Here is an 18,824-nt window from a genome sequence, read left to right as displayed (position 1 = left end):
ATCTCCAGTTGTTATTGGGGTACAGCTCCTAGTAGCTACAGTCTGGGTAGCAAATTTATTAATTGATTTAATTTACTCCCTGATTAGAATCCAAAGTGGTTCACAAAAAAATTGGCTCAAACTTAATCATTAAGTGCCTCTCTTAGAACAGAACTCTCCAGGAAGGTAGCAGCCATTTACGACCTCATCAGACAGGGTATTTTTCGGTGGCATGCACCGATTCATCTATACTTTTGCAACAGAGTCTGCCAGCTCCCATCCCACAACATAGAGCAAATTCTAGCGGAGTTCTGTCGCAAAAGTATAGACGAACCGGCACAGACTGTCACTGCAGGAACAGGGACTTCCTATGTTGTATTGGATCAGCTGGGCAGCCAGGGCTTCCCCTGTGAGATAGGGTGACAGGTAAAACGGGTGATGCGGGCTGTGGGGTGACAGGTTTCCTACGCCTCTCAGCGGGCACTGCCAGATTTGCCACAATGTGTGGCTATTCCAGTGGCTTATTTGATGAGGTTCCAGGTATGGATACCAAGGGGAAATAATGAAGGATGTGGGGAATTGCAGTCAAGCATTTGGAAGTTCACATATTCCTTCTCTCTGCCTTTGCAAATGTAGCTTTATTACTGGGGATAGAGTTGCTACTAATAGTGCCCATTCAAATTTTCAAGTGATGAGTCCAAGGGACAGCACACAGTTGTTTATCTGTATAGCAGAGGAGGCTGGTTTCCACAACTATGGGCATCTTTTTTTACTTCTCCTTAAGTCACAAGGCTGGCTGCAAGTCCCTGGCAGTTTATTTGCATTCAGCTTTGAGTTTCTTATAATCATCAAGGAAGGCTGAGCGAAGGAAGATAGATGCTTTTGAACTGTGGTGTTGGAGGAAAATTCTGAGAGTGCCTCGGACCACGAGAAGATCCAACCAGTTCATACTTCAGGAAATAAAGCCCGACTGCTCATTGGAGGGAAGGATATTAGAGGTAAAGTTGAAGTACTTTGGTCACATCATGAGAAGAGAGGAAAGCTTAGAGAAGACAATGATGTTGGGGAAAATGGAAGGAAAAGGGAAGAGGGGCCGACCAAGGGCAGGATGGATGGATGGCATCCTTGAAGTGACTGGCTTGACTCTGAAGGAGCTGGCGGTGGTGACGGCCGACAGGGAGCTCTGTCGTGGATTAGTCCATGAGGTCATGAAGAGTCGGAAGCGACTAAATGAATAAACAACAACAAAATCAGATGACGGGAAGCAAAGTTATTATATACACTGTTGGATCAATGGGGAACAGAAACTTTTGTGTTGAAAATTAGAAGACACTATGCTAGTGATATCGAGCAGGAAAATTTTGGGGCACTATGCTAGTGTAAAAAGTATTGTGCAAGTACCTCATAGTTGTATTTTCTCTGAAGTCATCTAAATGCAGTCTGTAGCAGCCACAAGTATTCATACATAAATAATTTCTGCGTTACAGGGACATTAACCTACTATGGGTTTTCTTTGGCAAGATTTGTTCAGAGGGAGGTTGCCTCTACTTCCCTCTGAGGCTGAGAGAGTGTGTAACTTGCCCACTATCAGACAGTCACTTTCCATGGCCAATTGGGGATTTCGATTCTACCTTCCAGCTTCATAGTCCCAACATTCAAAGAACTACAGAACACCGTTCAGGAAGCAATGCAAAAAGCCTTTCTGAGAATTTAAAAATTATTCAGTTTTACATCCTTATCATAGCTATCCTGACTGTTCTGTATAGTAGGAATGAATATTATAGAAAGTTGCTTCAAAATCACCATCATCTCCAACCAGTTGTGATCAAACAAAACTATAATGCTTTTTCAGATATTGGGACAGAATACAAGTGATTGACTATGTAGATTCATGCCTACAGCAATACCACCCTGAACATGCTGGATCTCATCTGATCTTGGAAGATAAGCAGGGTTGGGCTTGGTTACAACTTGGATGGGAGACTGCCTGGGAATACTGGGTACTGTAGGCTAAACAAAACAAAAAAAGTGGATTCATTGCTCCTCTGACATGGTGCTTAATCACAGTTCCCTGATAGCCATCAAACATATCAGGGAAGATTGGAGATGTAGCCCAACACATCTGGAGAGTGGCAGTTTAGCGCAGGCTGCCCTGTTCTGACATGCAGCACTTCTGCTACATCTGTGATCTCAGTCCCCCAAAAGAAAATTTGCAAGGTCTGTGAGTCATATCTCTTTTCTTAGGTTAGATTTAGACTGCTTTGTTTGGGCATTCTGTTCTGTGCCATGTTTTCGATAATGTATACAGAACACAGTGCCCTGGACAAAAGAGTTTCCACTCAAAATGTACTAAGCCTAATAAACTAGGCATTTCCTGAGCTCTTGGTGCTTTCCTCCTCTGTAGTGTTCATATTGGTGTCCTGCCCTCCCTTTTTCTCTCCTACAGTCCACAGTAATCTTCGAAGAACATAATAACCTTTTGTGACAGTGAACACAGTATGATGGATGGCACAGCAGTGATTTTGTGTGGCCTTTTGGCTTTGTTATTTTTTTCCTCTGCAGACTTTAAAAGAAACCATGTTATGCAAAATAATCCATCAAAGAAGTGTCCTATGGAAAATTAGGTACTGGCAATCCAAGGCTCAAAACCCAGAAGTCTTCTCTGATTGTGGTCCGTATTACAGTTTCATTTCCCTAGACCACATTTCCTGAGCCTTTGCGATATATCATTTTCCTGGCTTCATCTCCCATTAACAGCCCCACAGATGAAACCTTGGATATTCAAGCAAACCTTTTCCTCCCTGCCAACTTCTGACACAATAGTTATCCCCTGCATCCACTGGCCTCCTCTTTTTCTGGCTGGCTCTTGTGAATGTAGCAGATTTCTAGAAAGCAAAAAGTCAGTTGAGGAACTCCTTCTCACCTCTGCATGCAGTGCTTCAATACTTGCTGAATGTAAACCTGTCATAGAGCTGTGCAAAACATGAATAGATAAGAATTTAGTTTTTAAACATAGAACTATCAAAATTTGAAAACATATTATTATTTATTATTTATTCGAAACATTTATATTCCACTCTTCTCACCCAAATGGAGAGTCCGGGTAGAGCACAACATATAAATGGCAATCATTCCATGCCGGGACATAAAATAACTATAAATATACACAGACACTAAAATCAGTTATAGCTACTTTAAAATCAGTTGTTTAAAACCATCTCAAAACACCATGCTGGCTCGGTAGCAAACAGGCAGCCAGTGGAGTTGACATATCATGGGAGTTGTGTATGCCACCCCAGTACTTAATCCGGCTGCCTCTCCTTGGACTATTTGAAGCTTCCGAATAGTCTTCAAAGGTATCCCCATGTGGAGCACGTTGCAGTAGTCTATCCTGGATGTAATGAGAGTGTGGACCACCATGGCCAAGTCTGACTTTCCAAGTTACAGACCTGAGGTGTCAGCGGTGGCCGGAAGGGCCTTTGCACAATTAAAACTTGTGTGCCAACTGCATCCATACCTCGTGAAGTTGGACTTGACCATGGTGGTCCATGCGTTAGTTACCTCTAGAATGGACTACTGCAATGCACTCTATGTGGGGCTACCCTTGAAGATGGCCAGGAAACTTCAACTTGTTCAACGTTCGGCAGCCAGACTAATAACGGGGATGAACCACAGGGAGTGGTCAAACCCCCCCCCCCCCCCCGTTTAAAGAGCTCCATAGGCTGCCATTTATTTTCCAGTCCCAATTCAAGGTCATCACCTAGAAAGCCCTAAACAGTTTGGGACCCGTGTACCTTCATGACTGTATCTCCCTCCATGAACCTGCCCAATCCCTCCGATCCTTGGGGAGGCTTTTCTTTCACCCCTACCATTATCTCAGGCCTGACTTGTGGGAACAAGGGAGATAGCCTTTTCCTCAGTGGCTCCCTGACTATGGAATACATTGCCTGTTGAGATTAGACAAGCCCCTACTCTAGAAAGTTTTAAGAAGAACCTCAAAACCTGGCTCTTCTGCAGCGCTTTTGGAGATTAATCATATTACCTCATATAACTGTTATTCCTCAACATCTGTCTTTAGTGCATACCCCCTCTTCTTCTGTACAAAGGTGTTTTTTTTCAACCCCACTTTGGAAAAGTTTCTCCCACACAAATAATCTGCTCCATTGTTGTCTCACCCCGTGTTTTTAGCCATGTTTTTAGCCTTAGTATTTTATCCTGGACAGGCGGCCCACTCACTGTTCTATTTTATGATTTTATTGTAATTTTATTTTTGTTTACTGTGTTCTTATATTTTATGTTTTATGTAATTTACCATTTTGTTGTTTGTGTTTTGATTTTATCTATTGTATTGCGTTGGACCCGGCCTCATGTAAGCTTCCCCGAGTCCCAACTGGAGAGATGTGGCAGGGTACAAATAAAGTTTATTATTGTTATTATTATATCCCCATTCCAGAAAACTGTGGACAACTCTAATCAGGAAAATGATTTTGAGAATATAAGATGACAAAATTATTCCTGGTCCATGTTGCATAGCCCTTCTAGGTGAACACAATATGGGGTTACAGCAAACAATGAAGGTGAAGGTGTTGGGTAAGAACTTTCAAAACGACACTCAGTTCTGCTTGGAGTTGAGCAGTTCTGTAACCACACTGGAGAAGTCAGCTCACCTAATTTTTCTGGCTGTTCAATTCCTGTGAACCAAAAGAAATAATAGCCTCAATGGGATGGTTGTTTGGAAAGATCAATGAGAGACCCTTCCCCTAGAAGTGGTATTTATATCTCCACATTCCTCCAATAAACTCAAGAATTTTCTCCTCACCATTTTATTCTCCTGTAACAGGCTGTGACGTAGGACTGGTTCAAGGCCATTTGTGAGTCTCGGGGCTCAGTGAGGTTTTCAACTTGATTTTTGAAAGTCCCATTCAAATGCTTGAACCATTACACCACGTTATGTCTCCGAGAAGCAGTGAAAACTAGTCTCACACCATATTTTTTATGCTTCCAGGCAGCAAAGTCATTATGACAAAGTTGTTCACTTGAATTGCTGTGGTATGAGGAATAATAGGCCAGTGACCAACAAACCTGTGAGGTCAGATGCCAATCAGATCAATCAGATCAGATTGTCAGATCAATGTGAAGAGATAGAGATTCCAAGAAAGGAAAGAAGAAAGGAAAGAAGAAGGAAGGAAGGAAGGAAGGAAGTCAAGCAAGCAAGAAAAGCAAATTAGCATGCCATATAATCTTTTTGTATCTATTTTAAACTATGTGAAATCCCAGCTCAGCTTATAAATTGATAACAGAACAGACATAAAAGCATAAAATAAAAATCCAAAGTAAATGGAATTTTAGGATGAAAATTATTTTTAGAGAGACATAATCTAGCTTTGTGGGCCTTTGTGGTAAAGCTCTGATAGTTCTGAAAGTATGTCAAGATAATATTTATTGGGAAAGACAGATTACTATTAGCCTAATGTTTCAGACGCCATGTCTATTTTCCTTGCAGGCGTAATAAAATGAGACAAATACAAATTAATGCAAAATTTATTAAGGACAGCTGGGTGGCTCCAAGGAGATGGGTAATGGGAGTGTTTATGTTAGCTCTGAGCAGCAGTTTCCCCTATTTGGGACTATGATCAGGATCTCATGATACCATCAAAATACTTTTCACTAAGTAAACTAAGGATACTTCTCATTTCAAATGGAAAATGTGCAGTATAAAAGAGGAAATCAGAATTTCCTACCTGTACATTCTTGAGGTATTCACTTTTGCTGCATTCTTTTACTTCTGGCTTCTAGTTGGACACTGTATGAATGAGAGATGTTAATCTTGGACTACTTTGTCTTATCAAATGAAGGCGAGTGTGGTTTTTTTTCCACAATAGGAGACCATGAAATATTCCTGCACAGTTTTAAGGCAGCATGTACACATTTCAAAGTGTTTTAGGAAATTATTTTGCAAAGAATTAAACCTTTTGGGCTCAGAAGTTATAGAATATAGTACATTTCTCACACAAACTATTTCCTGAAAAAGACATGCAGTCCTTTTTGTGCAAAACTGATAGATTTATACATATATAAAACTTATAGAAGCATGGTGTTGGAAGGGACTGAACTCCCACCCAGTTGGGCTATTTTGCACAAAGCCCCTTAACTTGGCATGAAAAATTCTCGTTGGTATGTGTCAATACCTGCAAGGAAAATAGTTATAGTGTTTGAAACATTAGGCTAATAGTAATTTGTCTTACCCCGTAAATTACGTAAAATTCATTACACTTGTCTTGTTTTGTCCAACTCCCCTATACTGGGAATCCATTGGCTGAGAAACAACTGTTGATGAATATTCTTGCCAGCCCTACCATGAACAAATTGTTGGACTAGAGAAATACTTGGACTTAGCCAACCAGCTTTTTCTTCCATTCATATGCTTCTGTTGTGAATCAAGAGCAGTGGGTGCCTCCTACCTGGAAACTTCCTTAATCCAGACTAGACTCTTATCAAGCTTATTTTTAGAAATTATTACTGCCAGCAGCACCCTAGAGCCTCAAGCAGAGTTCTCCCTCATATTTATGAAGTGATCCTTTGAACTGGACTCAAACAGAGACTTTTGCCAGTGTTTGTAAGTGTGTATATGAATCCATATATCGTTGCAGTTTCCTTATGGTATTCCTGCATTTCTTTCATGTATATTTTGTTAACCACAAACACTTACTGAAGAAGGAAAGACAGAGCACTTGACAATGTCCTTTGGTTAATAGCGATAACAGAAATATGTAGATATATGGAGGTATTTTTTCTAACACATATGGTTTCATGCCATATATTTAAGGCAGCCTCTCCTAATGCGTCGCCTTCCAGTTGTTGTGGACTATAACTCCTTGTGGCTCTGATCATTGGTCATGCTGACTGGATCTGGTCAGAGTTGTAGTAAACAAAATCTGGGGAGATTGTTTTAAGGAATATGGAGGTCTGATGAGAAAATGTAAAGTGAAGAATGATTTCAGGAGACTATAGATCAAATATAAGACTCAAATTGGGTTGTTGTAAGTTTTTCGGACTGTATGGCCATGTTCCAGAAGCATTCTCTCCTGACATTTCACCTGCATCTATGGCTGATGCCCTCAGAGGTTGTGAGGTCTGTTGGAAACTAGGAAAATGGGTTTATACTATATATCTGTGGAATATCCAGGGTGGGAGAAATAACTCTTGTCTGTTGGAGGTAGGTGTGAATGTTTCAATGTTTCAACTGGCCACCTTGATTAGCATTTAGTGGCCTAGCCTCCAACAGACAAGAGTTCTTTCTCTCACCCTGGATATTTCACAGATATATAAACCCATTTTCCTAAATTCTAGCAGACCTCACAACCTCTGAGGATGCCTGCCATAGGTGCAGGTGAAAATGCCAGAAGAGAATGCTTCTGCAACATGGCCATACATCCTGAAAAACTTACAACAACCCAGTGATTCCGTCAATGAAAGCCTTCGACAATACAAGACTCAAATTGATGTCAGTTTGAAGAATAGGACCAATCAAGAGATAGTTTAGTAAACAGTGTGATTGCGTTCTTAAACTAATTCTCAATTTATTATCTTAACTGAAATTCTTAGCTGGTTAAGAAAATACCCTTAAATTGACAAACCCATTCTTTTATCTTTGAATTTTTTCTTGCTTGCCTTCAATGTCTTTAAACAGACATTGTTTTAAAATTGAAAGCAATATTTCCTAAGTTGGTTAAACTATCCATGCACAGGGTGCAAACATAGCGTTTTCTTTACTCATTGCTGTTGGAATCTGTTATGGGTGACTGGTCTTTTTCCATTTGGTTGCTTTATGCTCTTATCAGGGTGTGCCATGTGGCAAGAGTTAGGAAAGCACACAGGAGCAGGTGTGAGCCAGAAGGCCTTGCTGTCTGGACCTGTAGAAGGCGCAACCCAAGATAAAACCTGACAGGCCAAATGTGCTAAGCACCCCTTTCTCACTCCTGCTGCTAGGCACTTAGAGCCATATTAAGCAGCCTGAAAGATCTTGAACTAGGACCAAGGGTGCTGTTCTCTCTGCCATGTAAAAATGCTTAGCTAGGAGATGTCATTACACATGCTTTGATTAATGGCATACTTTGGGGAATTAGTGGTTCCTAATTGCATAGCAATAGGAACGCTACACAGGGCCAACGGAAGAGTTTCTGCTACCAGTGCAGAGGGAGCAGCAAGTGGCACAAGCATCTCTTTCTCCCCTCCTCTAAAAATAACAAATTGAACAATGGTCTGCCATCCCTGAGTGGTAAGGCTGATCCTGGGGCTTAAAGCAGGTTTTAAACACTGGCTTTAAGGTAGATGCTTCTTGAGGAGTATTTCCTGCTGATCACTGTTTTGATGAAAGGTAAGTCACAACCAATGTAAGACAAAGCCGTAAAATGAATGGATGAAGAGATGTTTCTTCAAAGGGGTAAAATATTTACATATTTAATATGATACTAGAAATGAGGGAAAATCTAAGAAAAGTCTGTACATTAGCAGTTACGATATACCCTGTATCAGTAGGGTTTTGTTGTCAATTCCATTAATTCTGGTGCTGTTAGCTGTGCACATTTCTCTAGCAATAAGTAAATATAGCGAGGAACCAGCCACACAGATGCATCCATTAGTTTTGGTTTCTGTTATACTTAAAAAAAATGCATTATATTTTCTTTTACCCTTGATTCATGGTTTTATTTAGGCTCTAGAAATAAAGCCCCCGGTAGTGCAATGGGTTAAACCCTTGTGCTGGCAAGACTGCTGACTGACAGGTCAGTGGTTCGAATCTGGTGTGAGTGGGTTGAACTTCCTCTGTCAGCTCCTGCTCCCCATGTGTGGACATGAGGGAAGCCTCCCACAAGGGTGGTAAAAACACCAAAAACATCTGGTCATCCCTTGGGCAATGTTCTTGCAGACAGCCAATTCTCTCACAACAGACGCGACTTGCAGTTGCTCCTGATATGAAAAAAGTAGAAACAATTTTCCTGCATAACATTTCTGCTCCTTTACCGCTGACCACTAATAGACAGAGTGGGAGCAATGCAGAGACCATCAGTGGCTCTCCAAATGTCAGGCGAGACTCTGTCAAACCATACTTTCAGATTGCTGGTACTGATATTCTGCATGCAAAACATGCCCCATGCCATTCAGTTGGAGCCATTTCTTGCTATTGAAAGACTGGTTTGCAGAAATATGCCAAATTCCAATGACCTGTTGTCTTCCAGATGTACTAACCACTGTTCCTACCCAGTTATGTTGGCTGAGGAAGATGTGAGTTATAGTACAATAGGTTGGGAGAGACTGCTATGGGCAACACTAAGGATCTTGCCAGAATAATGTATGAGCCTCCATAAGCTTAATCTCATATCATAAGCAGTGTATACTTGTGTGTCAGTTAAGTATGCAGTCAGAAGCACAGTTGCAGAATAGACTCTAATAAAACAAACAAATATGCTTTTCATTCTCTGATTAAAAGTTGTTCTAATTGAACAAAATTTCCCCTCCCTGTTGATTAATCAACGAAAGCTTTAGTTGATCTCATTAAAGTGTGCTTTCCTGCCTTCAGTCATGTCTTTGTTGTTAAAAATACCCTGGAGATGAGAAAGGTATTGGGTTATTTTTGGTAAGTGTAAGCCTACTTTCTGTGTTGTGTGATTTGTAAACAAATTTGTGCCCGAATCCCTTCTTTCAGTTTGGTACTTCTGCGAGATGCTATGCTACAGTATATTTCAGTGTTTCACTGAACTGAAGAACAATGGCTCTAGTGATTTCATCCTGGCCACACTCCCAAGGCATTCAGGATTTCTGGCAAGATGATTAGTATAGGAGTTCAGAACTTAATTTAACAAAAAGTATTTATGGAACAATTCAGGGTTTTTTTTTTTTTTTGTCTTTAGCCTGTATGAGAGGAAGCAAGATATTCTAGATAGGAAATGTAACAGTAATCTGAAGAGAAAGCTGTCTTGGTTTGACCTGGAAAACTGAGATGTCAGGATGTGTATGCTTCCCTTTGGGAAGATCAAGTTTTATCTAAGCACCATCACATCAATCCAAGTTTATTTTGGAACACGGGTAAATTCTAAAAGTCACTAAAAATCCACCTCGGAAATAGGAGATTTGGCTTGTTTGTCCCTTTTTCATGTCAGTAATGATCTGGATCTCCTTTTTCTCATCTTCTGATTCCTTCCTGGCCCCAATGGTACTTAAAAGCAAAACCACCTGTTGTTCTGATTCAAGACCATCTCTTGCCAGATTCTGATGGTTAGTGGAAATTGAAGAATAGGAATACTCACTGTTCCCCATAATACATGTTAATTTATAATGACTTCTTAAAACATGGCATTGGTGATAAAAAACAACTACTTGTACTTCTCTAAAGTGTCAACAGACCTAATAGAATAGAGCAGAAATAAATTAAGACTAATCTTATTCATTGATCACCTTTTAGCTGCTTTCTCACTATTTTCCATCCTATCCTCCACTCCATATCCTGAAGTACAACCCCCACCATGACCCGAGAGTTAATAAATTATGCTTTTATGGAGAATTAGAAAAGTTCACTGGCCTGTGTGATTCTGCAGAAGTTAAGAATGGGAAAGTTCAGTGCCTATTGAAGTTGCTTTTGTTACTGTTTTGATTTAAGTTTCCATTTTGGGCAATCCTAAGGCTCTATTTTAGGGCAACCCTGTCATGGGTTTTCTTGGCCAGATTTTCTTTTTTATCTGAAAAGGAAGGGGTCCTTAAACAACAGCTTTCTTTCTCCATCTTTTTGTCTGGATTGTTCTCCGGTGTGTTACAGACCTTTGCATGTTAACAGCTTTCTGTGTTCTTAAATGAAACATTTTGTTTCCTGCCCATAGAATTGGCAAGCGAAACAAGGGACAGGGCTCCTGTACTTTCAATGGTTTTGTAGAAGATGGGACACTTTTGAGGCAGACCTCCAAAACAGTTGCTCATGTCCTTCTCACAATCCATATGACATACAGAAATCAGGTGAATACTAGAACTAGGGAAAAGCTTCTTTAAAGCCATGTTCAGATAATGAACAGTGACACATTGACTTTTAAGTCTGACACAAACAGTATGGTTTAAAATTTCAACATGTTCCTTTATGACAGAGTTCTGGAAAGAAGTAATGACACTGTTGTAAAATGTAGTATATAGAGACATAAAAATAGTGGATCTGCATTCACTCCTTCTGGCTGTGAAACTATGTTATAGAATTGATTGACACAATCATGATGCTATTCTTTTCTCCCAGAGTATTGTTCCAAGGTATGTGTGTGTGTGTGTTTTAAGATGCCAGATAGATGTTTAATCAGATAAATATGTCAGAATTCCGAATTCATGCAGAGATATTCATTGATTCTGGAACATGGAGGGAATGCAAAGTTAGTTCTGGATTTAGAACAAACTTAGAACATTTTTAAAAAAAAAATTACAATGAATCAGTTCTGAAAAAAAAATGTTCTGAACGTTGTAGCAGGAGAGACTAGGGGGTTCCTTTCCTGTTGTCCTTTTGTAGGCAGGCAAATATTGTATTATTCAGGCAGGTCAGAAGTGAGATAGGTTACTGTAAAAGTTATTTTTAGCTGTATAGTTCCTGATTTTATTCCTTTGATTAATATCCTTTTAATTTCATTATAATCTGTTTCCTGTTTTAGTTATCAATTTGTTTTGAAATTCTAGTTTAATTTGTTTCATTGAATGTTGTTATTGTTTGCTGGTTTGAGGGTCATTTTTGTGGGAGTAAGTAGGAGGTGTAAATAATATTGACACATTCTAGCCTCCAAAGGCTTAGTATGGGAATCACATGTGAAGCAACAAACATGTCCTATATTTGTGAACTAGTCTTCAACTATATAAGGTCTCCTAAGGCCTTGAAAATAAATTAAGCTCAGAAAAAAGACCCTACCCCAAAGTCTCTGCTTCATTTGGAAAAATGCAGCACTCGCAGAGCTCAGGTAGTTTTGTATTTCAGTGTCAATGTTGACTTTTGTGGAGAGGTGGCTGCCAAAGTAGCAGAAATGGTCAACATTTTCTAATGTATCTTCTGACACCATATCATAGCTCTTTAAACAGGTCATTGAGTGCTTCCAACTACAGTAAAGTGGTGTGTAGTAGAAAAAAATACTTTTGAATTGATGGGGTTTTTTTTCAGATTGACAATTTAGATTATTTATGAATTGATCAATCACACAAAGTGATTAATTAATATTCTTAGGCTGGCGGTAAGGGGAATGGCTCCCAATTACAGATTAATCAGCAAGTATTTAGCTAGCCACTTTTGAAATATTCCGTAGCTTTTATTATTAAGACCTAATAGTTTTGTCACATAATTATCCTGAATAAAAATAGCTCACATAGTGCCTTTCAATTTGCTTTCCTTTATGCATTTTAATTCTTCATTTTGTTAAAGTTACCAATTCTGCTTCCATCACTGCTAAGTGATTGCTTAATGTTTAATGTTTCTTGTGTGCTCCATACCTGCAAGTGCAGGAAGTCCCCAAATTACAAACAAGATAGGTTCTGTAGATTTGTTCTTAAATTGAATTCATATGTAAGTCGGAACAGGTACATTTTTGAAGTGTAACTCCAGCCGTGTGTGTGTGTGTGTGTGTATGCATGCTTTGGATTGCACAGGGAAGGGTTAACACCCCTGTGGTGTTCGTTTTGCTGTTTGTGCCCCTCTTCAGAAGTTTTCACTTCATTTTCTGTTTTCTCAACCCCATTCTTAACTATGAGTTGGATGTAAGTTGGATGTTTGTCTGTTGTCTCAACCCCATTCTTAACTATGAGTCAGAAGTAAGTTGGATGTTTGATAATTGCCTGTATTCATTAGAATAGCAGGCTTATCCTGTCCAGTTTTGAAGTGTTGTAACTTGTGCTTTTCCTTTTAAAGGTCCTATGCAAAAGTCACTGCTAAAATATTACTAAACTATGCTCATTGTTAAGTGAGAATTACATGATCAGAGTTTTGTTTGAAACTTGTAAAATGCCTTTATAATACAGTACATCTGTGGTCGAACTTCTTATTCTGTTTTATGTGGCTCCTATTTCTTTACCTCCTTCCTTTAACTTTACACGACCCAGCTCCTATATTTTCTTAAACAATCTTTGCCTTCTTATTTATGATTCCATTATTAGTTAAAATGTATATCCAACCTTTCCTTCACAACATATGTGACTCTCCTCTCAGTTCATGACATCCGCAGTGTTATTGATTGTGAGTGAAACACACATATATCATTTATTCATTTACAATTATTATATTAATAAGTTCCTTTGCCTAAGAAGATTAAAGTGGCATAGAATATGCCCACATATTTGCATATTATTCCTTTAAGGTATGATAATGGGGCATCAGTGGCATGTAGGCCACACTATCTTTTGGTTTTAATCCATTGCTAGTAAGAGCAATGGATTAAGGCAAGAATACGAGATGAATATGAGGAAAACTTAACTGTTATATATCTTTCAAGTCAGATGTTGTTCCTTGTAGGAGATTTTTAATAGTACTATCTTTGTGTAGTACTATTTTCTATATTCATAACTAACTTACATCTTATAACATTCAATGTTGGGTCTGCACCCATAATAATGTGGAAATCCAACCCTGTATTTTAGTGATTCCATTACTATGGTGATAAATAATATCTGGATGGCACACTGGTAAAATTTAAGTGAGGCCCAACAGAAGCCACTTCTCCATGCAATACATAGTAGTTAATATCACTCCAAGAAGGCTTAAACTTGTTTTTCTTGGGACTGTTTCCCTGTGTATTATGGCAAACTGCTTTTGAAATGTCAGAGTCTCTGCAGACTGATATGGCATCTGGATCCATTGGTTAAAGAAAATGGTCCAAGAATACTACTGGGGTTAAACAGAACTAACTTCCAATCCAGATTCAGAACTCTCTATCCTCAAAAGGTAAAGAGAGGAAAACTGGGACACGTGACAAGCGACCTCAGAGTGTGGTCAAGATGGCAAACTTGGACTTGGAACTCAATTGGCAGTAACAGAAGTTAGAGAGATCAAAGAGGAAAAATGGGGAAGAGAAGAAAACGTTGAGATATAAAGAAGCTGAAAAGTTGGGTGACAGCGGATTAATGCAACTGTCCCTGCCAAATTAGGACAGTTGGGGGGTATACATTTTTATGCAGCTGCCAAAGCCCTAGTTTTTGGTTCCTGCCAAGAACTATTCTGGATTCCTACCATTCTTGGCCCTTTAAGGCTTGCTGCCATTTAAATTTCCCATAATTTCCTGTGATGAAGCTTCACTACAGGATACTGTGAAAAATTGAAATGGCATCTATACCTAAGCACAATATACCTAGTAGGCCCCACAGGTGGATAGGGGGATCACTGGAATGTACTTATCCAGAATTGCCTTTTTCAGTCTTGATCATTCAAAATGATTTGGTTCTGGCCAGTAACTGTGAGTTATTTTTGCCTACCTTCATATGGTAATAATATCCATATATGTTAGCAGACCATATATTGTACTTGTCTGAGCATACTTTCTATAGAAACGCTTTCTTTGTTTTGGTGTCTCAGCAGTGTTCCAAGTGCATGTGTGCACTGAAAACCAATTTGTAGGTCCAACAGCAGGAGAGGGCTCTGACATTTTATCTTCCTGTAAGCTTCCTAGAAGCATCCCATTGGTCACCATGGGAGGGAATATAATTGGTCTTTTGTCTGGTCTAATAGGCTGTTTTAAACCCATGTTACTATTATTATGAAATTATTCTACAAGAGTTGCACAAAGGGTTTACACGACTACTGGTCTGACCTAAAAAGAATGGATAAAAGTGTTGCCTTTCTGCATATGCAGCCAGAAGCACAATAGTCCAATCCTATACATGTCTACCTTGATAGAAGTCTTACTGTTTTCAATGGAGCATACATCTAAGGATGCAATTTAAAAAGAGCCAGGTGACTTTCTTTGTTAATGCAACAAGAATAATTTTCCAGATTATGAATCTCCCAGTTGTATAGAGCCATAAATAATGGGGGCACGTCCTGATTGTGTTTAATTAACTTGTGTCTTGATTGTCCCTAGGATATAAATTCAGAACTGGACGTGCAAAGAAATTTAGTTTGTGTGCTTTATAGGCATTGTGTTTTTATACCAACCAACTGTTGTCCCAGAAGGCTTAATGCCAACTTGGTGTCTTACATGTTGCCAGTGTCATTTGTTTTCGGTGACTTGCCTCAAATCATAATCCTTTGAAATATTTAGTTTTCAGTCATCTGTTAACACATCTCTCTGCCTTCTGCTGTTCTTTTTGACAGTAGTCTTTCTTATAATAATATATTCCAATAAGATAAAGCACTCTGAAGTAATAGTGAAGGTAAAGGTTTTCCCTGACATTAAGTCTAGTTGTGTTCGACACTGGGAGTGCTCATCTCAATTTCTAAGCCGAAGAGCCAGCATTGTCTGTACACACTTCCAAGGTTATGTGGTCAGCATGATTGCATGGAGCGCCATTACTTTCCTGCTGAATCAGTACCTATTGATCTACTCACATTTGTATGTTTTTAAACTGGCAGAAGCTGGGGCTAACAGCGGGAGCTCACCGTTCCCTGGATTTGAACTGCCAACCTTTTGGTCAGCAAGTTCAGCAACTCAGCTTTTTAACCTGCACCACCACCAGGGGGCCCAGTAACAAGAATACACAAGAGAAAATCCAAATGTCCATTCAGGGTTGTGACCCAATTACCAAAAATGCCCAGAGTACAAGGTTGAGTCAGAATTCAAAACCAATGTCCAAGGTAACTTCAGGTTTCAGGAAACATGAGAGATCAAGAGTCCAGGGTCGTCGCTTCTAGAACAGATGTTGCAGCAGGCAACAAGGTGCCAGGTTTGAGATCCTTAAATCCTAAGTTTAGAGGTGTTACCTGTTGTTGGCTCTCTTCTCAGCTAAGCTCAATGACCTGCACAGCTGAGACCTTTTCTTTTGTAAGTTCACAAAAGCTGGGACAGTCAAGTCTTCCCCAGCCTGCTCAGAAGAAGTCTCTTGCATTTGGACAGCAGGCTGAGTAGTAGCTCCTTCCATGGATGTTGCTTCAGAGCTTGGCTGAGGGAACTGCTGTTCACTGCTGGGCTCCAGATCTACTGCTGTGCTGAGCCTTCCACCCTGTCCACGTCACTACACTTGCCGATTCAGAAAAAAGTATTAACCTAAATCGTATAACACCTGCCAAATAGCACATCTATCCCTGTGCCATTGAATTCTTGTGGTTTCATGAATGATAACACTTTTTAAATACAAAGTATAAAAATCATAAACTGGAAGTTAAAGTAAGCCTATTTGCTTACTTGAAGACTAGCTCTACTATAATCAATTGAAGAAACAGTATATGTTCTAGATAATTTAAACAGTGTATTATTGAAGTTATGCTCTGGCTGTTTGGACTAGATTGCCTCCTGCTCTTAAGTTATCAGTTGCCATCTGCAAGGGTTGGAGATGTGTCTTTCAACAATAACTTCTATAGGCTACTTCTTAGTTAGCTTTCTTCCAAAGGAGGCCATACAGGTATTTCCCAAATGAAACATGTTGGGTTGTTTCTTGGAATAAAGCTTTATTTTTGTTCATCCTGAGATCCCACCTGTCTTTCATCTCCTTTTATACCAAGTGTCCAGCAATACAGTGTAGTCCTCTTTATGGTTACTTAGAATTAAGCCTCTCTTTGTTTAGTGGGGGCATTAGGAATCTGACCATAACTTAACCATATATGGCTATGGTATACCATTTCTGGATCATGGGATTTTAATGTTTATACTAGGATGATTTTATGCTTGTCTGAATGTTTAAGTTTTATGTATGTCTTATGTTCAATGTTTTAATTGATTTTAAGTTCATAGTTATATGTAGTAATTAGTTATTATGATTTCTTTGCATACTGTATGTTGGCATTGAATTTTTGCCATTAGTAGATTGTAAACTGCCTTGAGTCCTCCCCCAAGGGTGAGAAAAGCGGTATATAAATACAGCAAATAAATCAATAAATGAAGAGTAAAAATCACAAATCAAATACAGCTCAATTAAGAACATGAGGAAAAGCCCATAGAAAGAACAGAACAAGTTGAAAGCAGGCTGCACTGATAATGATAATATTATCATTATCAGGCAGCTTATTCTTTTCGAAGCACTTTCCAGTGGAAAACTAAGTAGCTTCTTCAAATTACAATAAAAAACATTAAATACATATATTAAAACAAATTTCTATAAAATACATGTATTAAAAGGCATAGAATAAAGATTAACGTACAATAGATATATAATGTAAATTTAAAATTCATGGTTAAAAATTGACTGAGATTCTTCAGTTGTAGCTTAAGTTCTTTAAAACGGCATTTTTCTTATAACCTGTGTACTTCTCATTCTAAACGAAACCAAAGTACAGTAAAAGTAATGAGCGACATCACAAGTATATAGGAAGCATCTCCCCTCTTTAAAAACTGCAAGAGTACCGGTAACATGTTATTTAAAAAACTAAACAAGCTGTGGTTGTGGTTCACTCATTTCCATTGGCATGTGGATCTAGCGATGGCAGTTTGCATATGGATATAGGCTTCTGTCCAACCATTTGATGTGTGTTTTATGCTCTGTGGTAGATGAGGATCTACATTCCTTCTTTGTGCTTGAAGGAATTTGATGAAGCTGATCCATCAGTATGGAAATATGCATGCCAGTGGCTGATATCTTCTGGAATATGTGAGAAGCCTTCAAAAAGAAGATAGGCAAGGAAGTCTTTGCATACGAATGTACAGGATGGTGCTTCCTCGACAGCAGTTAAATTAAGCTCCCAGAAATACTTGAAATAGATTTTGTGAAGCCTGTATTCTGTATTCTGAATGGCACTAGCAAGAATTAGCATGCATGCCCCATACAGCTAGCATTTTTTTTTGACAAATCTCATCTTCTCAACCTAGTTTTCTTTTCATAGGTAACACAGAGTTAAGGCAAAAGGTACCTGTGACCATATGCTCAGACAATAAATTTGTTTTCAATTACATCTAATTCAGATTTTTTCTGCACATAAAAATCCATTCCTTCTTGTCTTCCCATCCAATTTACAAAGCAAATCTTTCTGGGTCTTCAAAGCAAATATGTTTATAATTGAACAGAAGATGCTGAAACCAATTGACTGGGAGGTATTTGGTAAATACTTTTGGTGTGAAAAATAGAAGTTGGTATTGCAAAGGTCTTTTAGGTTCTGCTAATATATATATATATATATATATATATATATATATATATATAGTGATTTAGGAGGAGAAAAGCTGCAGTCAGAAAAGCTGAAATATGTTTGTAAATGTCAGAAGATAATTTACAAATAAAACCTCAACCTCAGTTTTTATGTTCTGCTCCATGCTGGTACATATAAAAAGTACTGAACGTTCTTTCCTTTCCTTGCACTTGGTTTCTTTAATTCAGACTAAAATGTAATATTTGGACAGTGGACAAAATAACTTCTTGATTTACTGTACCAAGTGTACAGTGCCAAAAATGTGAGATGTGGTATGAGGGCAGCCAAGTTGTGGTAAGCATTTGACACACTTCCATGTTGGGCTGTGAGTTAGCCTCTAAGTACTACACAAGCTGAAGCGGTTGCCTCTGAAAGTACTATAGCAAAGCTATTAATATACTCATAGTGAGTAACCCCACTGAACCCAATGGTGATTGTTGAATTTATTTATTTATTTATTTATTTATTTATTTACTGTCCTTGTATACTGTCGTTTCTCAGCCTAATTGGTGACTCAACGCGGTTTACAACAAAATATACAGTGCACAGATATGTATAGAGTTGCATGGTAATACTA

The 18,824-nt window shown here is 38.8% G+C and overlaps 1 protein-coding gene and 1 pseudogene across 8 annotated transcripts in view; both read left to right on the top strand.

Annotated features, from left to right (window-relative positions):
* The window catches only part of KALRN (kalirin RhoGEF kinase), a 607,994-nt gene that overhangs the window by 175,634 nt on the left and 413,536 nt on the right, over positions 1-18,824 (top strand). The gene's annotated exons all lie outside the window — the stretch shown is intronic.
* Positions 1,873-1,991, top strand: LOC132762202 (5S ribosomal RNA; annotated as a pseudogene).

Source organism: Anolis sagrei, chromosome 1, assembly GCF_037176765.1.
Source record: "Anolis sagrei isolate rAnoSag1 chromosome 1, rAnoSag1.mat, whole genome shotgun sequence".
Taxonomy (NCBI): Eukaryota; Metazoa; Chordata; class Lepidosauria; order Squamata; family Dactyloidae; genus Anolis; species Anolis sagrei.
Note: the sequence above shows the minus strand (reverse complement) of the source record. Positions and strands in the feature narration are given on the sequence as shown.